This window comes from Nothoprocta perdicaria, unplaced genomic scaffold (assembly GCF_003342845.1).
Source record: "Nothoprocta perdicaria isolate Ctin4 unplaced genomic scaffold, notPer1 scaffold_127, whole genome shotgun sequence".
Classification (NCBI taxonomy): Eukaryota; Metazoa; Chordata; class Aves; order Tinamiformes; family Tinamidae; genus Nothoprocta; species Nothoprocta perdicaria.
The window spans coordinates 1744551-1760485 of NW_020454394.1; the positions used below are offsets into that span (position 1 = coordinate 1744551).

At 40.3% G+C, this 15935-nt stretch overlaps 1 long non-coding RNA gene across 1 annotated transcript; it reads right to left on the reverse strand.

The window, feature by feature from the left end:
• Nucleotides 1-2305: 2305 nt before the first annotated feature.
• Nucleotides 2306-3940, reverse strand: LOC112942394. Its single transcript, XR_003248377.1, has 2 exons — nt 3896-3940; nt 2306-2943 (listed from the first exon to the last, which is right to left on the reverse strand). It is a non-coding gene; the product is annotated as an uncharacterized LOC112942394 (long non-coding RNA).
• Nucleotides 3941-15935: the final 11995 nt, after the last annotated feature.

Sequence of the window (15935 nt, forward strand, 5' to 3'; positions counted from 1 at the left end):
CATTAAGGAAGTCCTAGGATATGAGGCAATTAGGCAGATAGTGGTTTATAGACAAAAAAAAATCCACATACCCTCTTCTCTGTGGACAGGTTATAATACACTGTTTATTTCCTCTCTACAAAACAGGTGATTCTGCAAGGCAGTCCTGCTCTGATAAAGAAACTACAAAAATATTTAAATATTTATTTTTAAAATATTTTTAAAACCTGTGAAAATCAAGCGAAGGGCTATGGTTGGAGTTGAAGGTGCACAGAAGGCAAACAAATCTGAAACGGAAGCCAAACCAAGCTGCCTGCCCTTCGCTTGCATTCGTACTGTCAAGCTGCAAGCGACAGTAAATAGCCCCTTGTGCTATTCTGGTTGACCTAGGCTCACCACATGCACTCTGTTGATAGCTATCAAAGGGGGACTGCATTCTTGGGTATTCTGGACTGGGAAACTTGAAGCTAAGCTCTTACACCCCGTCCTGGGAGGGCTCCCTGCTCTGAACAGTCCCATATAGCATCTGCATCCCACAGTGGRCAACCATGGTCTTGCTCCTGCAAACTGCCACCCCAAATCTGGGGTTAACTCTCCAAGGAGTATGTGAAGAGATGAACTTATGGCAAAGAGCTATTGTTCTGTTAACCTCTTTCCCCCCTTTTTCTGTCTCATTCTTCTCCTGGAAGATATTTTAGGAAAATGTGCCAGTACTGAAAAACCTCTCAGTCCCTGCATCAGGTGCTTCCAGATCAGCCTCCATCAAAACATGCTAGTAGAGTTGGCAGATGTTATTGCTAAGCCGCTCTCCATCATCTTCAAAAGGTCCTGGAGAACGGTGGAGGTACCTGAAGACCCGAAGAAGGCCAATGTCATGCCAGTCTTTAAAACATGGCAAGGAGGACCCAGGCAACTACAGTCCAGTCAGCCTCACCTTCATCCCTGGAAAAGTGATGGAAAAGAACATCCTGGCTGTTGTCTTCAAGYATGTGGAGGACAAGAAGGCGGTCAGGAGTAGTCAGCATAGATTCACCAAGGAGAAATCATGCTTGACTAACCCGATAGTCTTCAGTGATAGAATGACTAGTCGGATAGATGAGGGGASGGCACTGGATGTCATCTATCTTGACTTCAACCAGGCTTTTGATACTGTCCCTCACAGCATCCTCCTGGGCAGGCTCCRAAGGTGTGGGATAGATGAGTGGATGGGGAGGTGGATTAGGAATCGGCTCAATGACACCCAAGAAAGTGGTGATCAGAGGTGCAGAGTCTAGTTGAAGGCCTGTAGTTAGCAGTGTCCCCCAGGGGTCAGTCCTYAGCCCAGTCCTGTTCAATTTATTCATMAATGACCTAGATGAAGGAACGGAGTGCTCCCTCAGCAAGTTTGCTGATGATACCAAACTGGGAGGAGTAGCTGATACCCCAGAAGGCTGCACTGMCATCCAGAGGGACTTGGACAGACTGGGCAACTGGGCAATGAGAAACCTCATGAAGTTCAACAAGGGCAAGTGCAGGGTGCTGCGCTTGGGACGGAATAACTCCAGACACCAGTATAGGCTTCAATGAAGACTTCTAAATTAATTGTATGTTAGTTTCATGAGGAATGGTTTAGCATCTCAAATGAGATGCACCCAGAGCCTCCCTGCATCTATAGAGGAATGAAGAAAGTTTCTTTCCTTTGGTGATCCATATACTCTCATGCGGTCATGACAGGAATGAGCTTTGTCTTGCAGTTAGACCTTGCAACTGAAAAGCAGTGCAGGCATCATACCTAATTGCTTGAGAACGTCTCAAGACAAATGATAAGACCCTCAACATACTTAATAACTTGCACTGCTGACCTATACAGGTTCTCCTGATGTCAAGGGACTCCAGGCAACTTCTCCAGGTCTCCACCTAAAAGTCTTCCAGAATGCCACCTTTGTCCATCCAAAGACCTTAAAGTGCCATGGAACAGTAACTTGGCCCCATGAAAATTATTTTTGAGTGATAATTTGGACCCCTATAAAACAGCTTTAAAAAGCATAGGGAAAAAAATGTAGACAAAATCATCTCTTTTATGTAAAATTTCCTATTTGTACCACTTGGTATGCAGAAATGMAAATCTATGGGTGAAGTTTTAGTGTGTTCTCACACACACAAAGAAGAGCCTGTTGTTCTGCTGTGCACCTTCATCACTTCCCCATTTAGAAGTATTAAAAAACTATATAAACACAGAGTAACATCTTCTTCCCAATTTATTACACCCAATGCAGTAAATCAGCCTGATTATAACAGCTGCATAGTGTTTTTGTCCTTTCTATTTTCTCATTCTCTTCAGGGYAACTGAAAAGTGAAGCAAATGAAGACCAAGGGTTAAGACAGATGCTGATTTTGGCCCTCATTTATATTAGAGTGACCCCACACTTCAAATATTTGTCTATTTCATTGCAGCATTCAGGAACATCTGGCATAGATCAGCTACCATGCTATTAAGACACTATATGCATATTTTTGTAAGTGTTTCCACGCTTCAAGGATTTACAGCTAGAGAAACTACGAGGACAGGCAGACAGGCCACAGGAAATGAGAAGCAAGAAGATAAACTATATTCCAGTGGTGCACTTTGCAAGATGCCAGCTGTCCCATGTCAATGCACAGCATTAGCACTTTCAGTTTCCCCGTGCACGGAGGGTACTGGCAGGCCAAGATCCCAAGGGTAAGAGCACAGAAAGTCCATACACAGCTCCTCTCTCAGGTACAGACACTTATTCCAAACAAAATGATGAACTGCTACGATTTTTGCCAGCAAACGCAGAGATTTTGGTATGTCCACCTGAGAGACATGGTGGTCTTGGTTTCTGTCCAAAATAAGGAGCAAAATCGCTCCCAATGAGTCATAACTCCATCAAGACCTGGAAKCCAGCAGGAGATGGTGCTTATCGTAGGCTGTATGCAAATACTTCTTCTCCACTTGCTGGGCAGCTGAAGTGAAATGCAATGAAAATCACTATGTTAAAATTCCAATATTAATTATTACATGTGGAAGGCTACTACAGCTGAAGCAGTTGCTTGGCTTATGCATGTGGTTGTGCTGTTTATTCTGCTTGGAGCAAAATCTCAGCTGCAGAGATGGATTTTCACTTCCCAAGGCCTGGCCAATCCAGTATTGCTCATTGCTCTCCTCATCAATATCTGCCTTTGCCATTTACTGCACACAGGATCACTGTCAGCTTTGTTTTCTCTGCTTTTACATCCAGGCAACTGGGGAAACAACTTTGGTATAAAAGGTAACTATGTAAAGACAGAATAAGAAGGCCAGCAAACTAAGACCAGACTTTGAAGAGGCTCCACRTTGGACACCTTTCAGCTGCACTCCAGGCTGACCCGGCATTTCTTTTTCCCTCCTGTCAAATTATCCCACACAAATTCTGAACAGGTTTTGCCTGCCTTTATGCAAACTAATAAGGAAGATTTCAGGCTCTATAACACAGCAATTTGGCAGCAAGGGCAGACCAGGTTTCTCTGACAGATGCAAATATTTACACCAGATAGCAAACATGTCACAGGGTCAAGCAGCAGAGCAGCTGCACTACCAGCATAAAGCCACATAAACATTCTCTTTGGCTCCAGGTTCACATAATTGATTGAATCAGCAGATAATCAGTTACACTAAACACCCACTAAATCTTCTCTTTGTCAGCAAGGAGGCTGCTTCCTATGGGGAGAGGCATTTAAGGATGAAATGAAGCCATTTCCCACAGTTATCTGTAAATGCAAGGGTGGTTATTTAAAGTACAAAATGCACACACTTAACATAGAGACTATGTGGGCTATGCAACAAACCACATACTCAAAACCAGATTTTCTTCTAAGTTTTCACACAATAACTAAAGAAAAATTCTGTACAATGGCAATAATCTAGAAAGGAATGTACCTAGTCCAGACATCTAAACTGAGYTGGCTGCCTGGGCTCCCCATTCTGTTAATGAAAACAGGTGTGTTTAGGTCACGAGCCATTTCATCCTATTTAAGCTAAATTAGCAAGAGATGAATCAAGTCCTCAAAACATCTGTTTCTTTCCTCTGATAAAACAAGGTGTTAAGACAAATAGCTCACATATAAACATATATTGTAAAAATTGTATTGGGTCAGATTATTTCCACACTCARCATCCAAATTAGTCTTTCTAAGCAACAATAATAAAAGTCAAACAGAGAAGTTTTGCTTAAAATACTGAAGCAATGAAGAAATCAATTCTTCTCCTTGACTTATTTACAAAGTCTTGTTCCATCTGGTTGTCCAAGTTCATGTTTGTTTTCTATGCCACCTTACTGCTGGAAACCATCACCTCCATGCTAAACACATGGTTTTACCTGGTAGGCCTTTATTCTGAATATCTCTAGAGAACTGTCAATAGCAACAATTGGTAATTTGTTCAGAAAACTTATTTTTTACTGTTTTTCTCTGTCTTGACACCTGCAGACAACTTATTAAAGCATTAGTAAGATCCTCCTAAGGTACACAACACCTTTTCCAAGATACTTCATGACATTTGGCATCCCTGCAACATGCAACTAATACATTTATATTATACTAAATTCATTGGTTAATCTAGGTTTAATATAACACTGAGGAATGTGGGCCAGTTCATAAAAGATGCTGTAACCACCTAATTTGAGCAGCTTCATACTGAAGCCCTTTGGGAGATCTCACAAGAAGGTGTTGTGTCAAACTCCACCTGACCCAGACCTTTGTTGCATTCCCAGGAAAGTAAAGAGACTATATTTATTATAGCTCTAGGGCATGGTTATATTTTCATTTTCATTTTAATCTCCTGAATCTTATTAACACAAAGTCACTGCTCTGCCCAAATTATAAAAATGGAGCACAAAAAAATTCCTTCAAAATTATCTGGCTTCTGTGTATCAGTGGGAGAGACTGTGGAGCTTTTTTTGGCAGGAAGATACGCTATAATCAGACTTTGCTTACAGATCAGGGAAATTACATCCATACAAAGTCATGCAGTTGTACCCAGAAGCCTTTTTTGTATTCATATCGACCTTCAATCCTTTTGAAAATGTGTTTGGCTCCTTGGGTTGAAGAGAAATGTCTTTCTTTTAGAAGACAATACTTATGCTGAGCAGCTATAGAGGAGAGTTTGTACAGAAATGAGGATGCAAGACTCCCACTTTACAAGTCTGTAGAGAACACAAGGCCTATAGATTGCTTTTGAACYTACATCTTGGTTTCAGCCACATTTCACATTACCTGCAAAATCCAATATAGCAAGAAAAATATCTTCTATCAGCTGAGAACATTTCAGTGATACTGGGAGGAATCTGCTTTACATTTGAGGATGCCTTTGCAGAATGCTGTCCTCCTTTAACATACAACATTAATCAGGAAATTTGTTCCTGCAGGGACTATGGAATAACAGGAAACCCAAATTGTGCAGTGTCTTTACAGAGCAACAGTAAGAGAAAGGTGGAGGCCAATGAGGCTGTCCCACTTCTTTTTCCCTTTGCTGGCTAATTATTTGAACATCTCCCCTAGGAAAAATAGCATAAGAAGTCAARATGTTAAAAGAATGGAAACCCCAGAGTTTTAACGTATGGCTCAACATAAATAAGTCATGAGCATGGGAACTCTTCAAACCCACAGAGAGGCAAAGAAAAAAAAAAAAACAGAAAAAAACAATCTGCCTTTATGAAATAAGCTTTTCATTGGTCTCAGGTGTAAATCACTAGCAAATTCAGTGGAATTGCACCAGGTGTGGGTTTGGTCCCATACATTAGCTTTAAAGAATTAATCTGCACCAAAGTAGTAGGCTTCCCCCACCTGAAGAAGTGGTAAGAGGTATCAAGCAAGCACTTTCCTTCTTCTGCTTGTCTGGATGAATAATTTTTTGTATTTGCAGCAGGTGAAAGGCACAGCTGAGGTTTGTGTGCACAGTGTACTCACAGGGCCTAGGCAACAGTTTCTCCTACAGGCTTATAATATAAACAGAAAAAGACTATAATATAAACAGAAAAAAMCAAAAACCTAGAAAAAAGGGAAATAGCTGAAATAAATTTGATTATAACCACAAAGGCATCCAGAGGCAGGGGTRGGAATTCTTACAAGTTCCATCTCAGCATCCTGAGCACAAATCCATCCTCTTGCCAGCAGGATTCTCAGGTAATGCATCAATGATTTTGGATCATTGTCCAAAAGCTYGATTGTGTATCCAGTGACAAACCACAGAAATGCAAACAGCTGTACAGCTGTAGGAAATCTAATAGTGAATTTAGGTTTAAATTTCATCAGATAGTAGGTGGAAAATGCTTTTTCTTGTTGAAATTAGAAAAAAAAAAAAAACCCTATAATTCAGTCTGAGTCCTATGGAAAAATCCAAAGTTAGTGCRCAGCAGTAAGAGGTTTCAGGTACCAAGCTTAGGTTCCAGATCTCTGCAGCATAAGATTTGCTTGACCACCTGGAAAGTCAAACCTAGCGTGTMTTTTTCCAGTTGACCTTCTAAGATTTTCAGGCTCTAGAGGATTCCTTTGGTGGAGGATAAATTGTTAACTGTCCCATATACAAAAACAAGTATTAAAGAGGAAGAAAAATAAAAATGTTCTGTCCCTACTATTTTAAGTACAGAAATCATTATTTAGATTGATACATCCTGGTTGCTCTGAAGAGGAATCAACAAAAATAAAATGAGAGGGGAAAGGTGAGATGCAACCCAGACAAATCAGATAGTGTTTTGTATAGTGATTACCTTATCAAAACATATTGTGTTTAATTAAATTAGTTGCTACTCCTTTCTCTAAAGWTCTTTTTATAAAAACATTGAACTAGTTCAATGACACTGATTTGGGTCAAAGTATACAAACCCTCCAATGTGGATCCACTTAGGTCATATCAAGATGCTTTTTTCCCCCAAATATGAGAATACAAAAAGAGAATAGTAATTTACTGAATAGCTGAATTCACTGTCAAAGTTCTCTTGGCAGCAAGATTTAGGTTAAACTTCTGTTCCCTCAAAAAGGAAAAAAGTCTAAAAAATATCAAAACATAGATAGCTACAACACTACCAAAAGAAAAAAAAAACCAAAAAACAACAACAACAAAACTTGTGCAAACCCTGGACCAGGACTAAATATAGAGTTTTCTTCTAATTCTTGAAATATCTATTCTAACTATTAATATATACAGTCTAAAACTACAGTCGTTCGGAAAAGAATATATATTCTTATTTTGGGACTTATTCTTTTTATTCTRTTTTGGGACTTAGTAGTCCCAAAAGGAAGTGCATAATTCCTGACAAAWTAATTGGGACGAAGGAGTAGCCACATAAACTACCCAAACTACATCCACCTACAGATGGAAGTAAGATTTTTTATTTTAAAATTTTTTATTTTACTGCAGTAATTTAGAAAAGACTTTAAGAGCTGTTTTCAGGATGCAGGGTAAACCTTGCCTTGTAGATTTAGCAGTTAGCTTCCCATACTGTAAAGCAGTCTTTTCCTCTAGCTTTGTCTTATAGCTCTCACTCATGTGAGAGGGTTGTCTTGTCAGCTGATGGAGGCTATTTGCAGAAATAAGAATGATCTGTGTGAGAATAGCAGCTGAATGAGGTCCTAGCACATTTACAGGAGAAAATTAGGGCCTAATGTGCAGAACTCTATCTTTGAGGCTTAGGAAAAATAGAGTAAATAATGCATCCCTGAACCAAAATCTTATTTTCAGCCCAAGAACCTCTAAACTGTTTCCTAAGASTCTCTAGGATTATAACAAGTACGGTTCAGAATACATCCCAGGGACTCTTCCTTATAAATAAATAGACCAGATGAACACACTGTGCCACACTCCAATTCATAAAGAGAACCAGAGGGCAGACTGTAATGAGAAGGAAATTGCAAGAAGGCCAATAAAAAGCAATTCTGATCTCATACCATCAGCYGGACTAGGCAATGGGGATAAATAAAGTCACAGACTTCTCCGATATTTATGAATCCTTATTGTTGCTAAGCTCTCCTCAGAACAAAAATGACTCAGGAAGGGAGGCAGTTGTGCTCCTTTCAAATGGCAATATTTAAGAAAGGAGAACCATATGGTTTTGAGTTGGCTCAATTGTGGCAGCCAGGAAACTAATCCGCAGATTTATTGGAGCTGGCATACGTAACGGAGTGGCAATGCTCCTTTCATTTGCTGCCAAGAAATCCTCTGTGGTGYAGAGCTTTACCTTTAACAGCGATTGCTTAGTGGGCATATGGGCCTTATTTCTGCAAATGGGAGTGGGAGAGAGTCGATTTGCAAATCAAATTGGAGCTCTCCTCCTCCTGCTGCTCCAATTTACTATGCAGACTTTATTTGTAGTAGGAGACTGGATTTCTGCCTCTTTTCTTCTAGTGAACCTGTTCCCTTGATTTGGAACCTCTAAATGAGAAGAATATGAAGACAAGGAGAAACCAATTACATCATTGTCACTGGCCAGATAAAACTTATTGTAGTAAGTAAGTAGCTTACCTAATGCTGTGGACAATTGCTAGAAGGCTCCTGGCCATTAAAATTTAGCATCCCAGGAACCATGATTTTACTTTCAAAGGTCATAGAAAAATGCAGAATGACAAATCAGAGTCAGGAATCTACCTAAGGTATATAATAATCTGTTAGAGTGGGTTTATATATATATATATATTTATTTATTTATTATATTTATATATAATATATTTATATATATTTATACATTTATTTATTACATATAAATATATTTATTATATTTATATATAATATATATAATATATTATATATAAAAATATATTTTTATATATGTAAAAAACCCACTCTAACAGATTATTATATATATATATATATATTTTATTTGAGGTATAAAGTGCAATTAGAAATTCTTGAGTTTCCTTTGGGCATGCTCAAAGAAGGATTTCCAGAGTTCCCTGGGGGTTACTCAGAAAGAAGAATCAAAAGCTTGACTTCTGAAGAGAGATGAGGTGGCAGAGGATGATGGATAGATGAACTGCAACTCCTCACAAGTGCAAATACAAACACAGTAAGATTTGGAACCAGCCCAACTCACCCAGGGAACATGCAGTGCCACATCTGAGGTCTGCAGCAGGGCACTGGGAATTCCAGGGAGAGATTTGTTAGAGCAGTGTTAAATCTATTTCGAAGATTTACTATAAGCAACAACTAGAAACACCATAAAATTTACATAATTCATCCTGGAAGTTAGTCATGAAAACCTCATCCACTTATTTTACAGTAGATAAAGCCTTATTATATTTTCTTCAGCAAACAGATCCATGGCTCATCCTACTATCTTAACTATGCAGTAGTATGGTAGGTATGTAGTCCTACTATCTTAACTATGCTCAGCACCAGATATGTCCAAGAAAGGCAGGAATGGCCACATGAGGACAGTTCTGTAACATGCGTCTGTCCAACACATCTTCATGACCAATTTCTAAGAACACGTATTTAGAAACATCAGTATATTTGTTATAGTAGTAAATTTTGAATACAAGGCTCCATCAGCCCTTGGATGCTAATCAGCAGCAGTCTGTAATGAATTAGGGGAATAAATCATCATGCTTTTAAAGGTTAACATTTGCCATCTCCCTTTGCTAGATGATTCCTCCAGCAAACTAAGCATTACTCCAAGCACAAAAATATTACTGAAGAAGTGAAGCTGTCTCCTGAAGGCTGTGCAAAATATGAAGAGATTTCTCAAATCAATGCAGTACAAATTCAGTGCAGTCAGTTCAGTGCAAAGGCAGCCTAAACTACAGGGACTCCCACATGTCACCAACCATGCTATAACCTTATTTTCATACATCCCTGATGAAATAGGTCAGAAAATGATTCCCTTCAGCTGGCAGCTCTGGTATCCAAAATTCCCTTCTTTTATTACTTGATATATGTAAGAGAAGAGAAATATTTTATCAGAAGCAAAAACATGGGAGTGAAAATATCTAAGAGGTGCTTGAGTCTAGAGGAGTCCAGGGTTCAAGCAGGTGTAAAGGAGTGCTTCACTTTTTACCTGCCAGAGCTATGCAGTCTACATAATAATATGGAAAATGTCATAAACTAACATTCTGGTTTTCCATGCAAGATATTAGGTGTACAGCACCAAAGGGTGATACCAAATCCTTCACTTAGCATTACCAAAGAGCTAAAGAGGAGCTACTGGGCTACAAATATACAGCAGGGGCTACCTGTAGAGATGGCATGGCTGATACAGCAGTGTGGCTCAACATGGGGTGGCCCCAACACAGAACATCCATGGAGCAGAATGGATGAGACCTGAACATAAGGAAAAACTTCTTGATAGTGAGGGTGACTGAGCACTGGTATAAGTTGTCCAGAGAATTTATGAGTGTCCATTACTGGAGATACTCAAAAGCTATCTGGACAGGGTACTGAGCAACATGCTGGAGCAGGAGTGCTGAACTAGGTGATCTCCAGAGGTCCCTTCCAAYACAAACTCTTCTGTGATGGTGTGAGCATGGGCTGCAGTATCTTCAATCTCTGCACTTGCTGGGAACCTGCTTCAGGGTTGGTATCTCAGCAGGATTCACTCCCTATTCTGCAAAAGGCTGTGGGAAAGAGGAGAAAGGCATTTTTACATTTGGWGAATCTGACTGATCTGGCCGTTTGTGCAACTGCTTGTATTTTTCCTTCTGACTACTGGAAGAGGAAATAATGCATGTATAAGCACATATAGACAATGAAAAAATAATTACATGGAAATAATTCTTCATTTTACAACCCTAATTTATGGCTTTGGCACAATTGGCAATAAAAATACTTCATTTTTAAATAAGTATCTACACACACACATATTTGCGTCACTGAACTCAAGTGCCACAAGGGAAGAGTTCAATCATCTGCCTCATGAAATTAATGTATCTTTGATCATAGAAATGATTTTATTTCAAGAAGTGATTTTTTTGGAAGCAAGTATCTATAACACTCATAAGCAGCGTATGTCTGAATTTGTCTGCAATTTCAGCTCTGAACATTAGGAATGCCAAACGATACAGAATGAGCCCAGATATCTGTCAAAATAATTCTGCCTGCTATGCAGAAAAATGGAAGCAGGAAATAGTGAGTTATATCTGTACCACAAGGCTGAAAAGCAGCAGATGTGCTAACAGTGGCTCAACAGTATCCTAATACCGTGTCCTCATCTCAAAGATGGTGAACAAAACCAKCCTGATAAATTTATGAGAGGCATCATCTGAAAGAAGAGACACAGTGCTATACGTGTTTTGAAATTTCTTTAAGGATGATGTCAACAGATAAGAAATCATCACACTGCCAGGCCTTCCTTAATGGGCTTTCACTCTCTAAAATAATGAATTAAGTCATTTAGAACTAAAAAGGTGATTCTACCAAAATAAGATCAAGACATGATGAAAGAAACAGATTGCCTTATACATGCACACRTTGGGGGTCTCTTATTCCTTCCGCTACTGAATACTATCTGTTAAAGAAGTGACCATTCTGCCTTTTCAGGCTACAGCCAGGATGAAGAAATGGATCCTTTCTGATATTATGGTATAGCTGGTAAATTGGCTCGTTATGGAGCATGCCCTCCAAAGACTCTAATGTGTTGCCTTGCCATTCACACTACTGCTGTAAACCACAACAGCAGCACTTTAAGCCATGACTCCACTGCATCATGAATCTACCGCTGCATGGTAGACCTAGAGAGGACGTGGAGAACATCAAGCTATTGCAAACCCAGTGCTGCTGATAGCCAAGACCATTGCYGTGTCTCTGAATTGTGCTGCCTCCCGCAGCCCACACAATGGGCTTGGGTATGGGCAGCGTTACCCCATGTCTCCATACAGATGGGAAGCTAGAAGGATGGAGAAGACATAGAGGGATGAAGTCCTGCCTGTCTGCTTAGATATTAAGATCTCTGCTGTTTTGACTACTGCCATAAACATGTCAGCATAGAGCACAGCAGTGTTGGTGACTCTAGAGGTATTACAGGAGAGCACTGCTTTGTATTAGGTATTGCATTATCATAATATTATTCTAGCATATATAGCTATACTTTTATTCTGTCAACTATTAAACATAGATCTTATAAATAACTAAGCAAGGAATTCAGTGCCAGAGACATTATTTTAATTGCAGTCATCTAAACTCTCAAAAAAGTAAGCTATTGGTCATGCAAACCTTTTAGCAAGCAGTTTGCTTTGCAGCATGAAGAAGCAATTTAGAATCACATAAATAGGACATTTAGGAAAAGGGCTCATGTTTCACTTAGTTTCAGTCTTTTAAAATTAAAGATACTGGCAAAATATAAATCCAAAATACAATCTCAAACCTTGAACCTTCTAAAAGATTTCTCTCCTCTACTCACTGAGCATTTAGAAATAAACAGCTTATTTCTGCCTCTAGAGTCTACATATCAGACTGTCAGTTAAAGAGAAGAGTTCCTCACAGTAACCTCCGAAGATGTCTTCTACTGCTGGTTGATAATCCATAATCAAAATGAACGACAGATCACACAACAGGACTTTTGTTTGCAGATCTCTAAAATCAGTGAGTGTATCTTAACACCTCTCATCTGTATCACTTTGTCCCTGGACCAATTTCTTTGTTACAAACATCCCTGAACATCCTGATTTAATGGATTGCTGAGCTCTTCTGTTCACTTCTCTGTTCATTAATCTTCATAAAATAATATGGCATCAGGAATTGCTGGAGTTCTCCCTGTATTTCCTGATGCTCTCTGGGCTCTAGTGAATAAATGAAGAATATCTAATATGTGGAAGGAAAGGTTTAAGTCTGTATTCTTTATGCATTGGAATGTCTACAGCCTCTGTCCCTGTGGAAATGTAAAGCTTTGTATAGATTGATTTGCTATGCAGTGCACGTACAGTAGGACCGTCTGAAGGCATGTTCCAGAGGAGTTAAAACAATGAGGCAAGTTGCAGGTAACAAAGTGCTTTGTGGAATGCATAAGACAGCTTATGCCAGATGATGAAATTATGTTTTTTTTTTTTTTTTTTTTTAAGGAGTGATTGCACTAAATATATTTTAGAAGGGCTTCAAAAAAAAAAAACGCTTTTCAGGCTGAAAGATGATATTAAATTTTATCTTTTGAAATGACAGGCATCTGCCTTCTGTAAAGTTTTTGTTCTGGAACAGACATGTCACATCCATTGAGAGTTTCACCCCTAGTTATAGGACTAGAAGGAAGCTGATGTGATGCCCCACATCTTAGAGTAGCAGGACTTCCAGTGCAGGTCCCTGAAAGGTGCTCTCAGAAAGGTAGATGTTGTGCACAGCATTCATCCTCAGTAAGAAACCAAAGATGGGTCTTGCGAAAAGCAGCTCATAATGTCAGTGGCCTCAGCACTTCACCTTGAGCGTTGCTAACAGCACAGCTGAGGTTGGAAAGGACCTCGTTAGATCATGTAGTCCAACCAAACTGAACCTAGCACTCCAGCTGTGGTCTCACCATGACTGAGCAGAGAGGAAGGATCACCACCCTCAATCAGCTGGCAGTTCTCTGCCTTATGTGCTTTCATATAGTGTTGGCTTTGTTTGCCACAGGGGCAATGTGCCCATGCTTAACCATTGTGCAGCAGGACTTCCAAGTCCTTTCTTGCACAGCTGATCTCCAGTTCTTTGCCCTTAACCCACACTTCTTATTCCTGCTCAGGCGCAGAACATGGTAATTCTCCTAGCTGAGTTTTGTGAGATTTCTTCCAGTTCATTTCTTCAAGTTGGCAAGGTCCCTCTAAATAGTAGCACAAACATTTGATGYTATCAGTCCTCTCAGTTTTGTATTGTCTTGGTAACTCGAGCAGCCCCAAATTAGTTAGCACAGTTGTGTGCCAAGTAAAACACATTTTGCTCCTGTTCCTAATTGTTGGGTGTTTTTTTTGCATCTTTACAGTGTGTCACTCCATCACCTTGGTTGCCCTCCACTGGGCCATCTCTAGAAGCTCCACATCCCTCTTGTACTGGGGAGCCCAGAACTGTCCCCAATACTCCAGGTGCAGCCTCACCAGACCTGAGCAGAGGGGCAGAATCACCTCCCTTGACCTGCTGGCAACACTCCTCCTGATGCAGCCAGGATCCCATTGGCCTTCTTGGCCACGAGGGCACACTGCTGACTCATGGTTAACTTGGTGTCAACCAGGACTCCCAGGTCCCTCTCCGTGGAGCTGCTTTCCAGCAGGTCGACCCCTAATCTGTSCTGGTGCCTGGGGTTATTCCTCCCCAGGTGCAGGACCCTGTACTTGTCCTTATTGAACCTCATGAGGTTCCTCTCTGCCCAACTCACCAGTCTGTCCAGGTCCCTCTGGATGGCAGCACAGCCCTCYGGAGTGTCGGCCACTCCACCCAGCTTGGTATCATCTGCAAACTTGCTCAGGGTGTAGCATGTAGTGCTAATCTTCCTTCAAACAGAAAGAAAATGAGCTTGATTTTTGTAGTTTTATTATAATCTACTTTGATTCCTGATATACAACATCATAGGGCGGAGGGTAATTCTTATTGGTGGTCATTGTGAAAGACAACATAAATTTATTTGATACACTTGTATCTATATATACTTTACATTTGCATGTAGGCTGAAAATCAGATATCCCATGGTTGGAATTTTCTTTGATATGCAGTTCTGGGATTCTCTTTCTATATTCCAGAGGTCAGTAGCCTCGTTGACTCGATTAGTCAGAGGACTTAGGTCAGTGGTACAAGGATGCTTTACATTTCAAGGCTTTCTGTGGAGCTTTTCCTTATTGCCTTTTAAACTGCTCACAAGGAACAAATAATGTTCATAATTTTGAGTATTATTTCCTCCCAACATTCCCTGTCTCTCAAGGCCACATATACTTTCCACCTTCTTTAGAGTATACCTACCTTGCTTGTTTGAACAAATTTAATTAGCAAATGTTGATAGCTATATATGAGCTTGCTGCAATGATATATAATCATTGTGATTTCCATGTAGGATAAGTATGTACTTGGAATGAAAAGAAACAAAAGGAATGAAATGGGGGGAAAAAAAAGCTTTTGTTTTTAAAACGTGAAGATTTTGGAACTCCATGGAGCCAGAATGGAAAAAAATCTAAGAAACACAAAGAACATATTTCTAAGAATGTGCCTTTCTCTGATGTACCATTTATTCAGGTAGACTGTGGCAGGATGATGGGTTCTGTGACTGCTGCTTTAGTCTACATTCAGTACACGGGAGCACAACTCAAGTCAAAKCTTGCAGGTAAATGCCAAATTTGTCTTTGAGAGAGGCCGGTGGGTTGCAGGAGAACATCAACAGATGAAACAGATGAGCTGCAACAGAGGCAGCTGATACCCTCTCACAGGGACTTTGATTTTCCCTTCACAGGATGCAGACCATGGCCTGTGCRTGCATTTAATACCATCACCACTGCTTCACACCAGCTACCAGGCACCAGCAAGCAGCRGCAGCACAGCCCCATACTGGGGTGATGGACCCCCACAGAGAGATCTCACACATCAAAAATTATTTCCTGGCGGAAAGATGTTCATGTGGTCCTAAAACTACTGTATTTTCCCCTTCATAAAATTTCTATCCTATTTACCTGTTTACTCTTGTATCTCCAAAAGTGTCTTTACTGCAGTTGAAAGATCACATAACCACAGAATCACAAAATATTCAAGGTTGGAAGGGACCTCTACAGATCATCTAGTCCAACCTTCCCACTCAAGCAGGCACACCTAGAGCATGCGGCACAGGGTGGCATCCAAGCGGGTTTTGAAGACCTCCAGAGAAGGAGACTCCACAATCCCCCTGGGCAGCCTGTTCCACTGCTCTGTCACCCTAACGGTAAAGAAGTTCCTCCTCACCTGCAGACGGAACTTCCTGTGCTCCAGCTTATGCCCATTTCCCCTTGCCCTGTCACTGGCCACCACTGAGAAGAGCTTGTCCCCTTCTTCCCTGCATTCTCCCTTCCTGAACTTA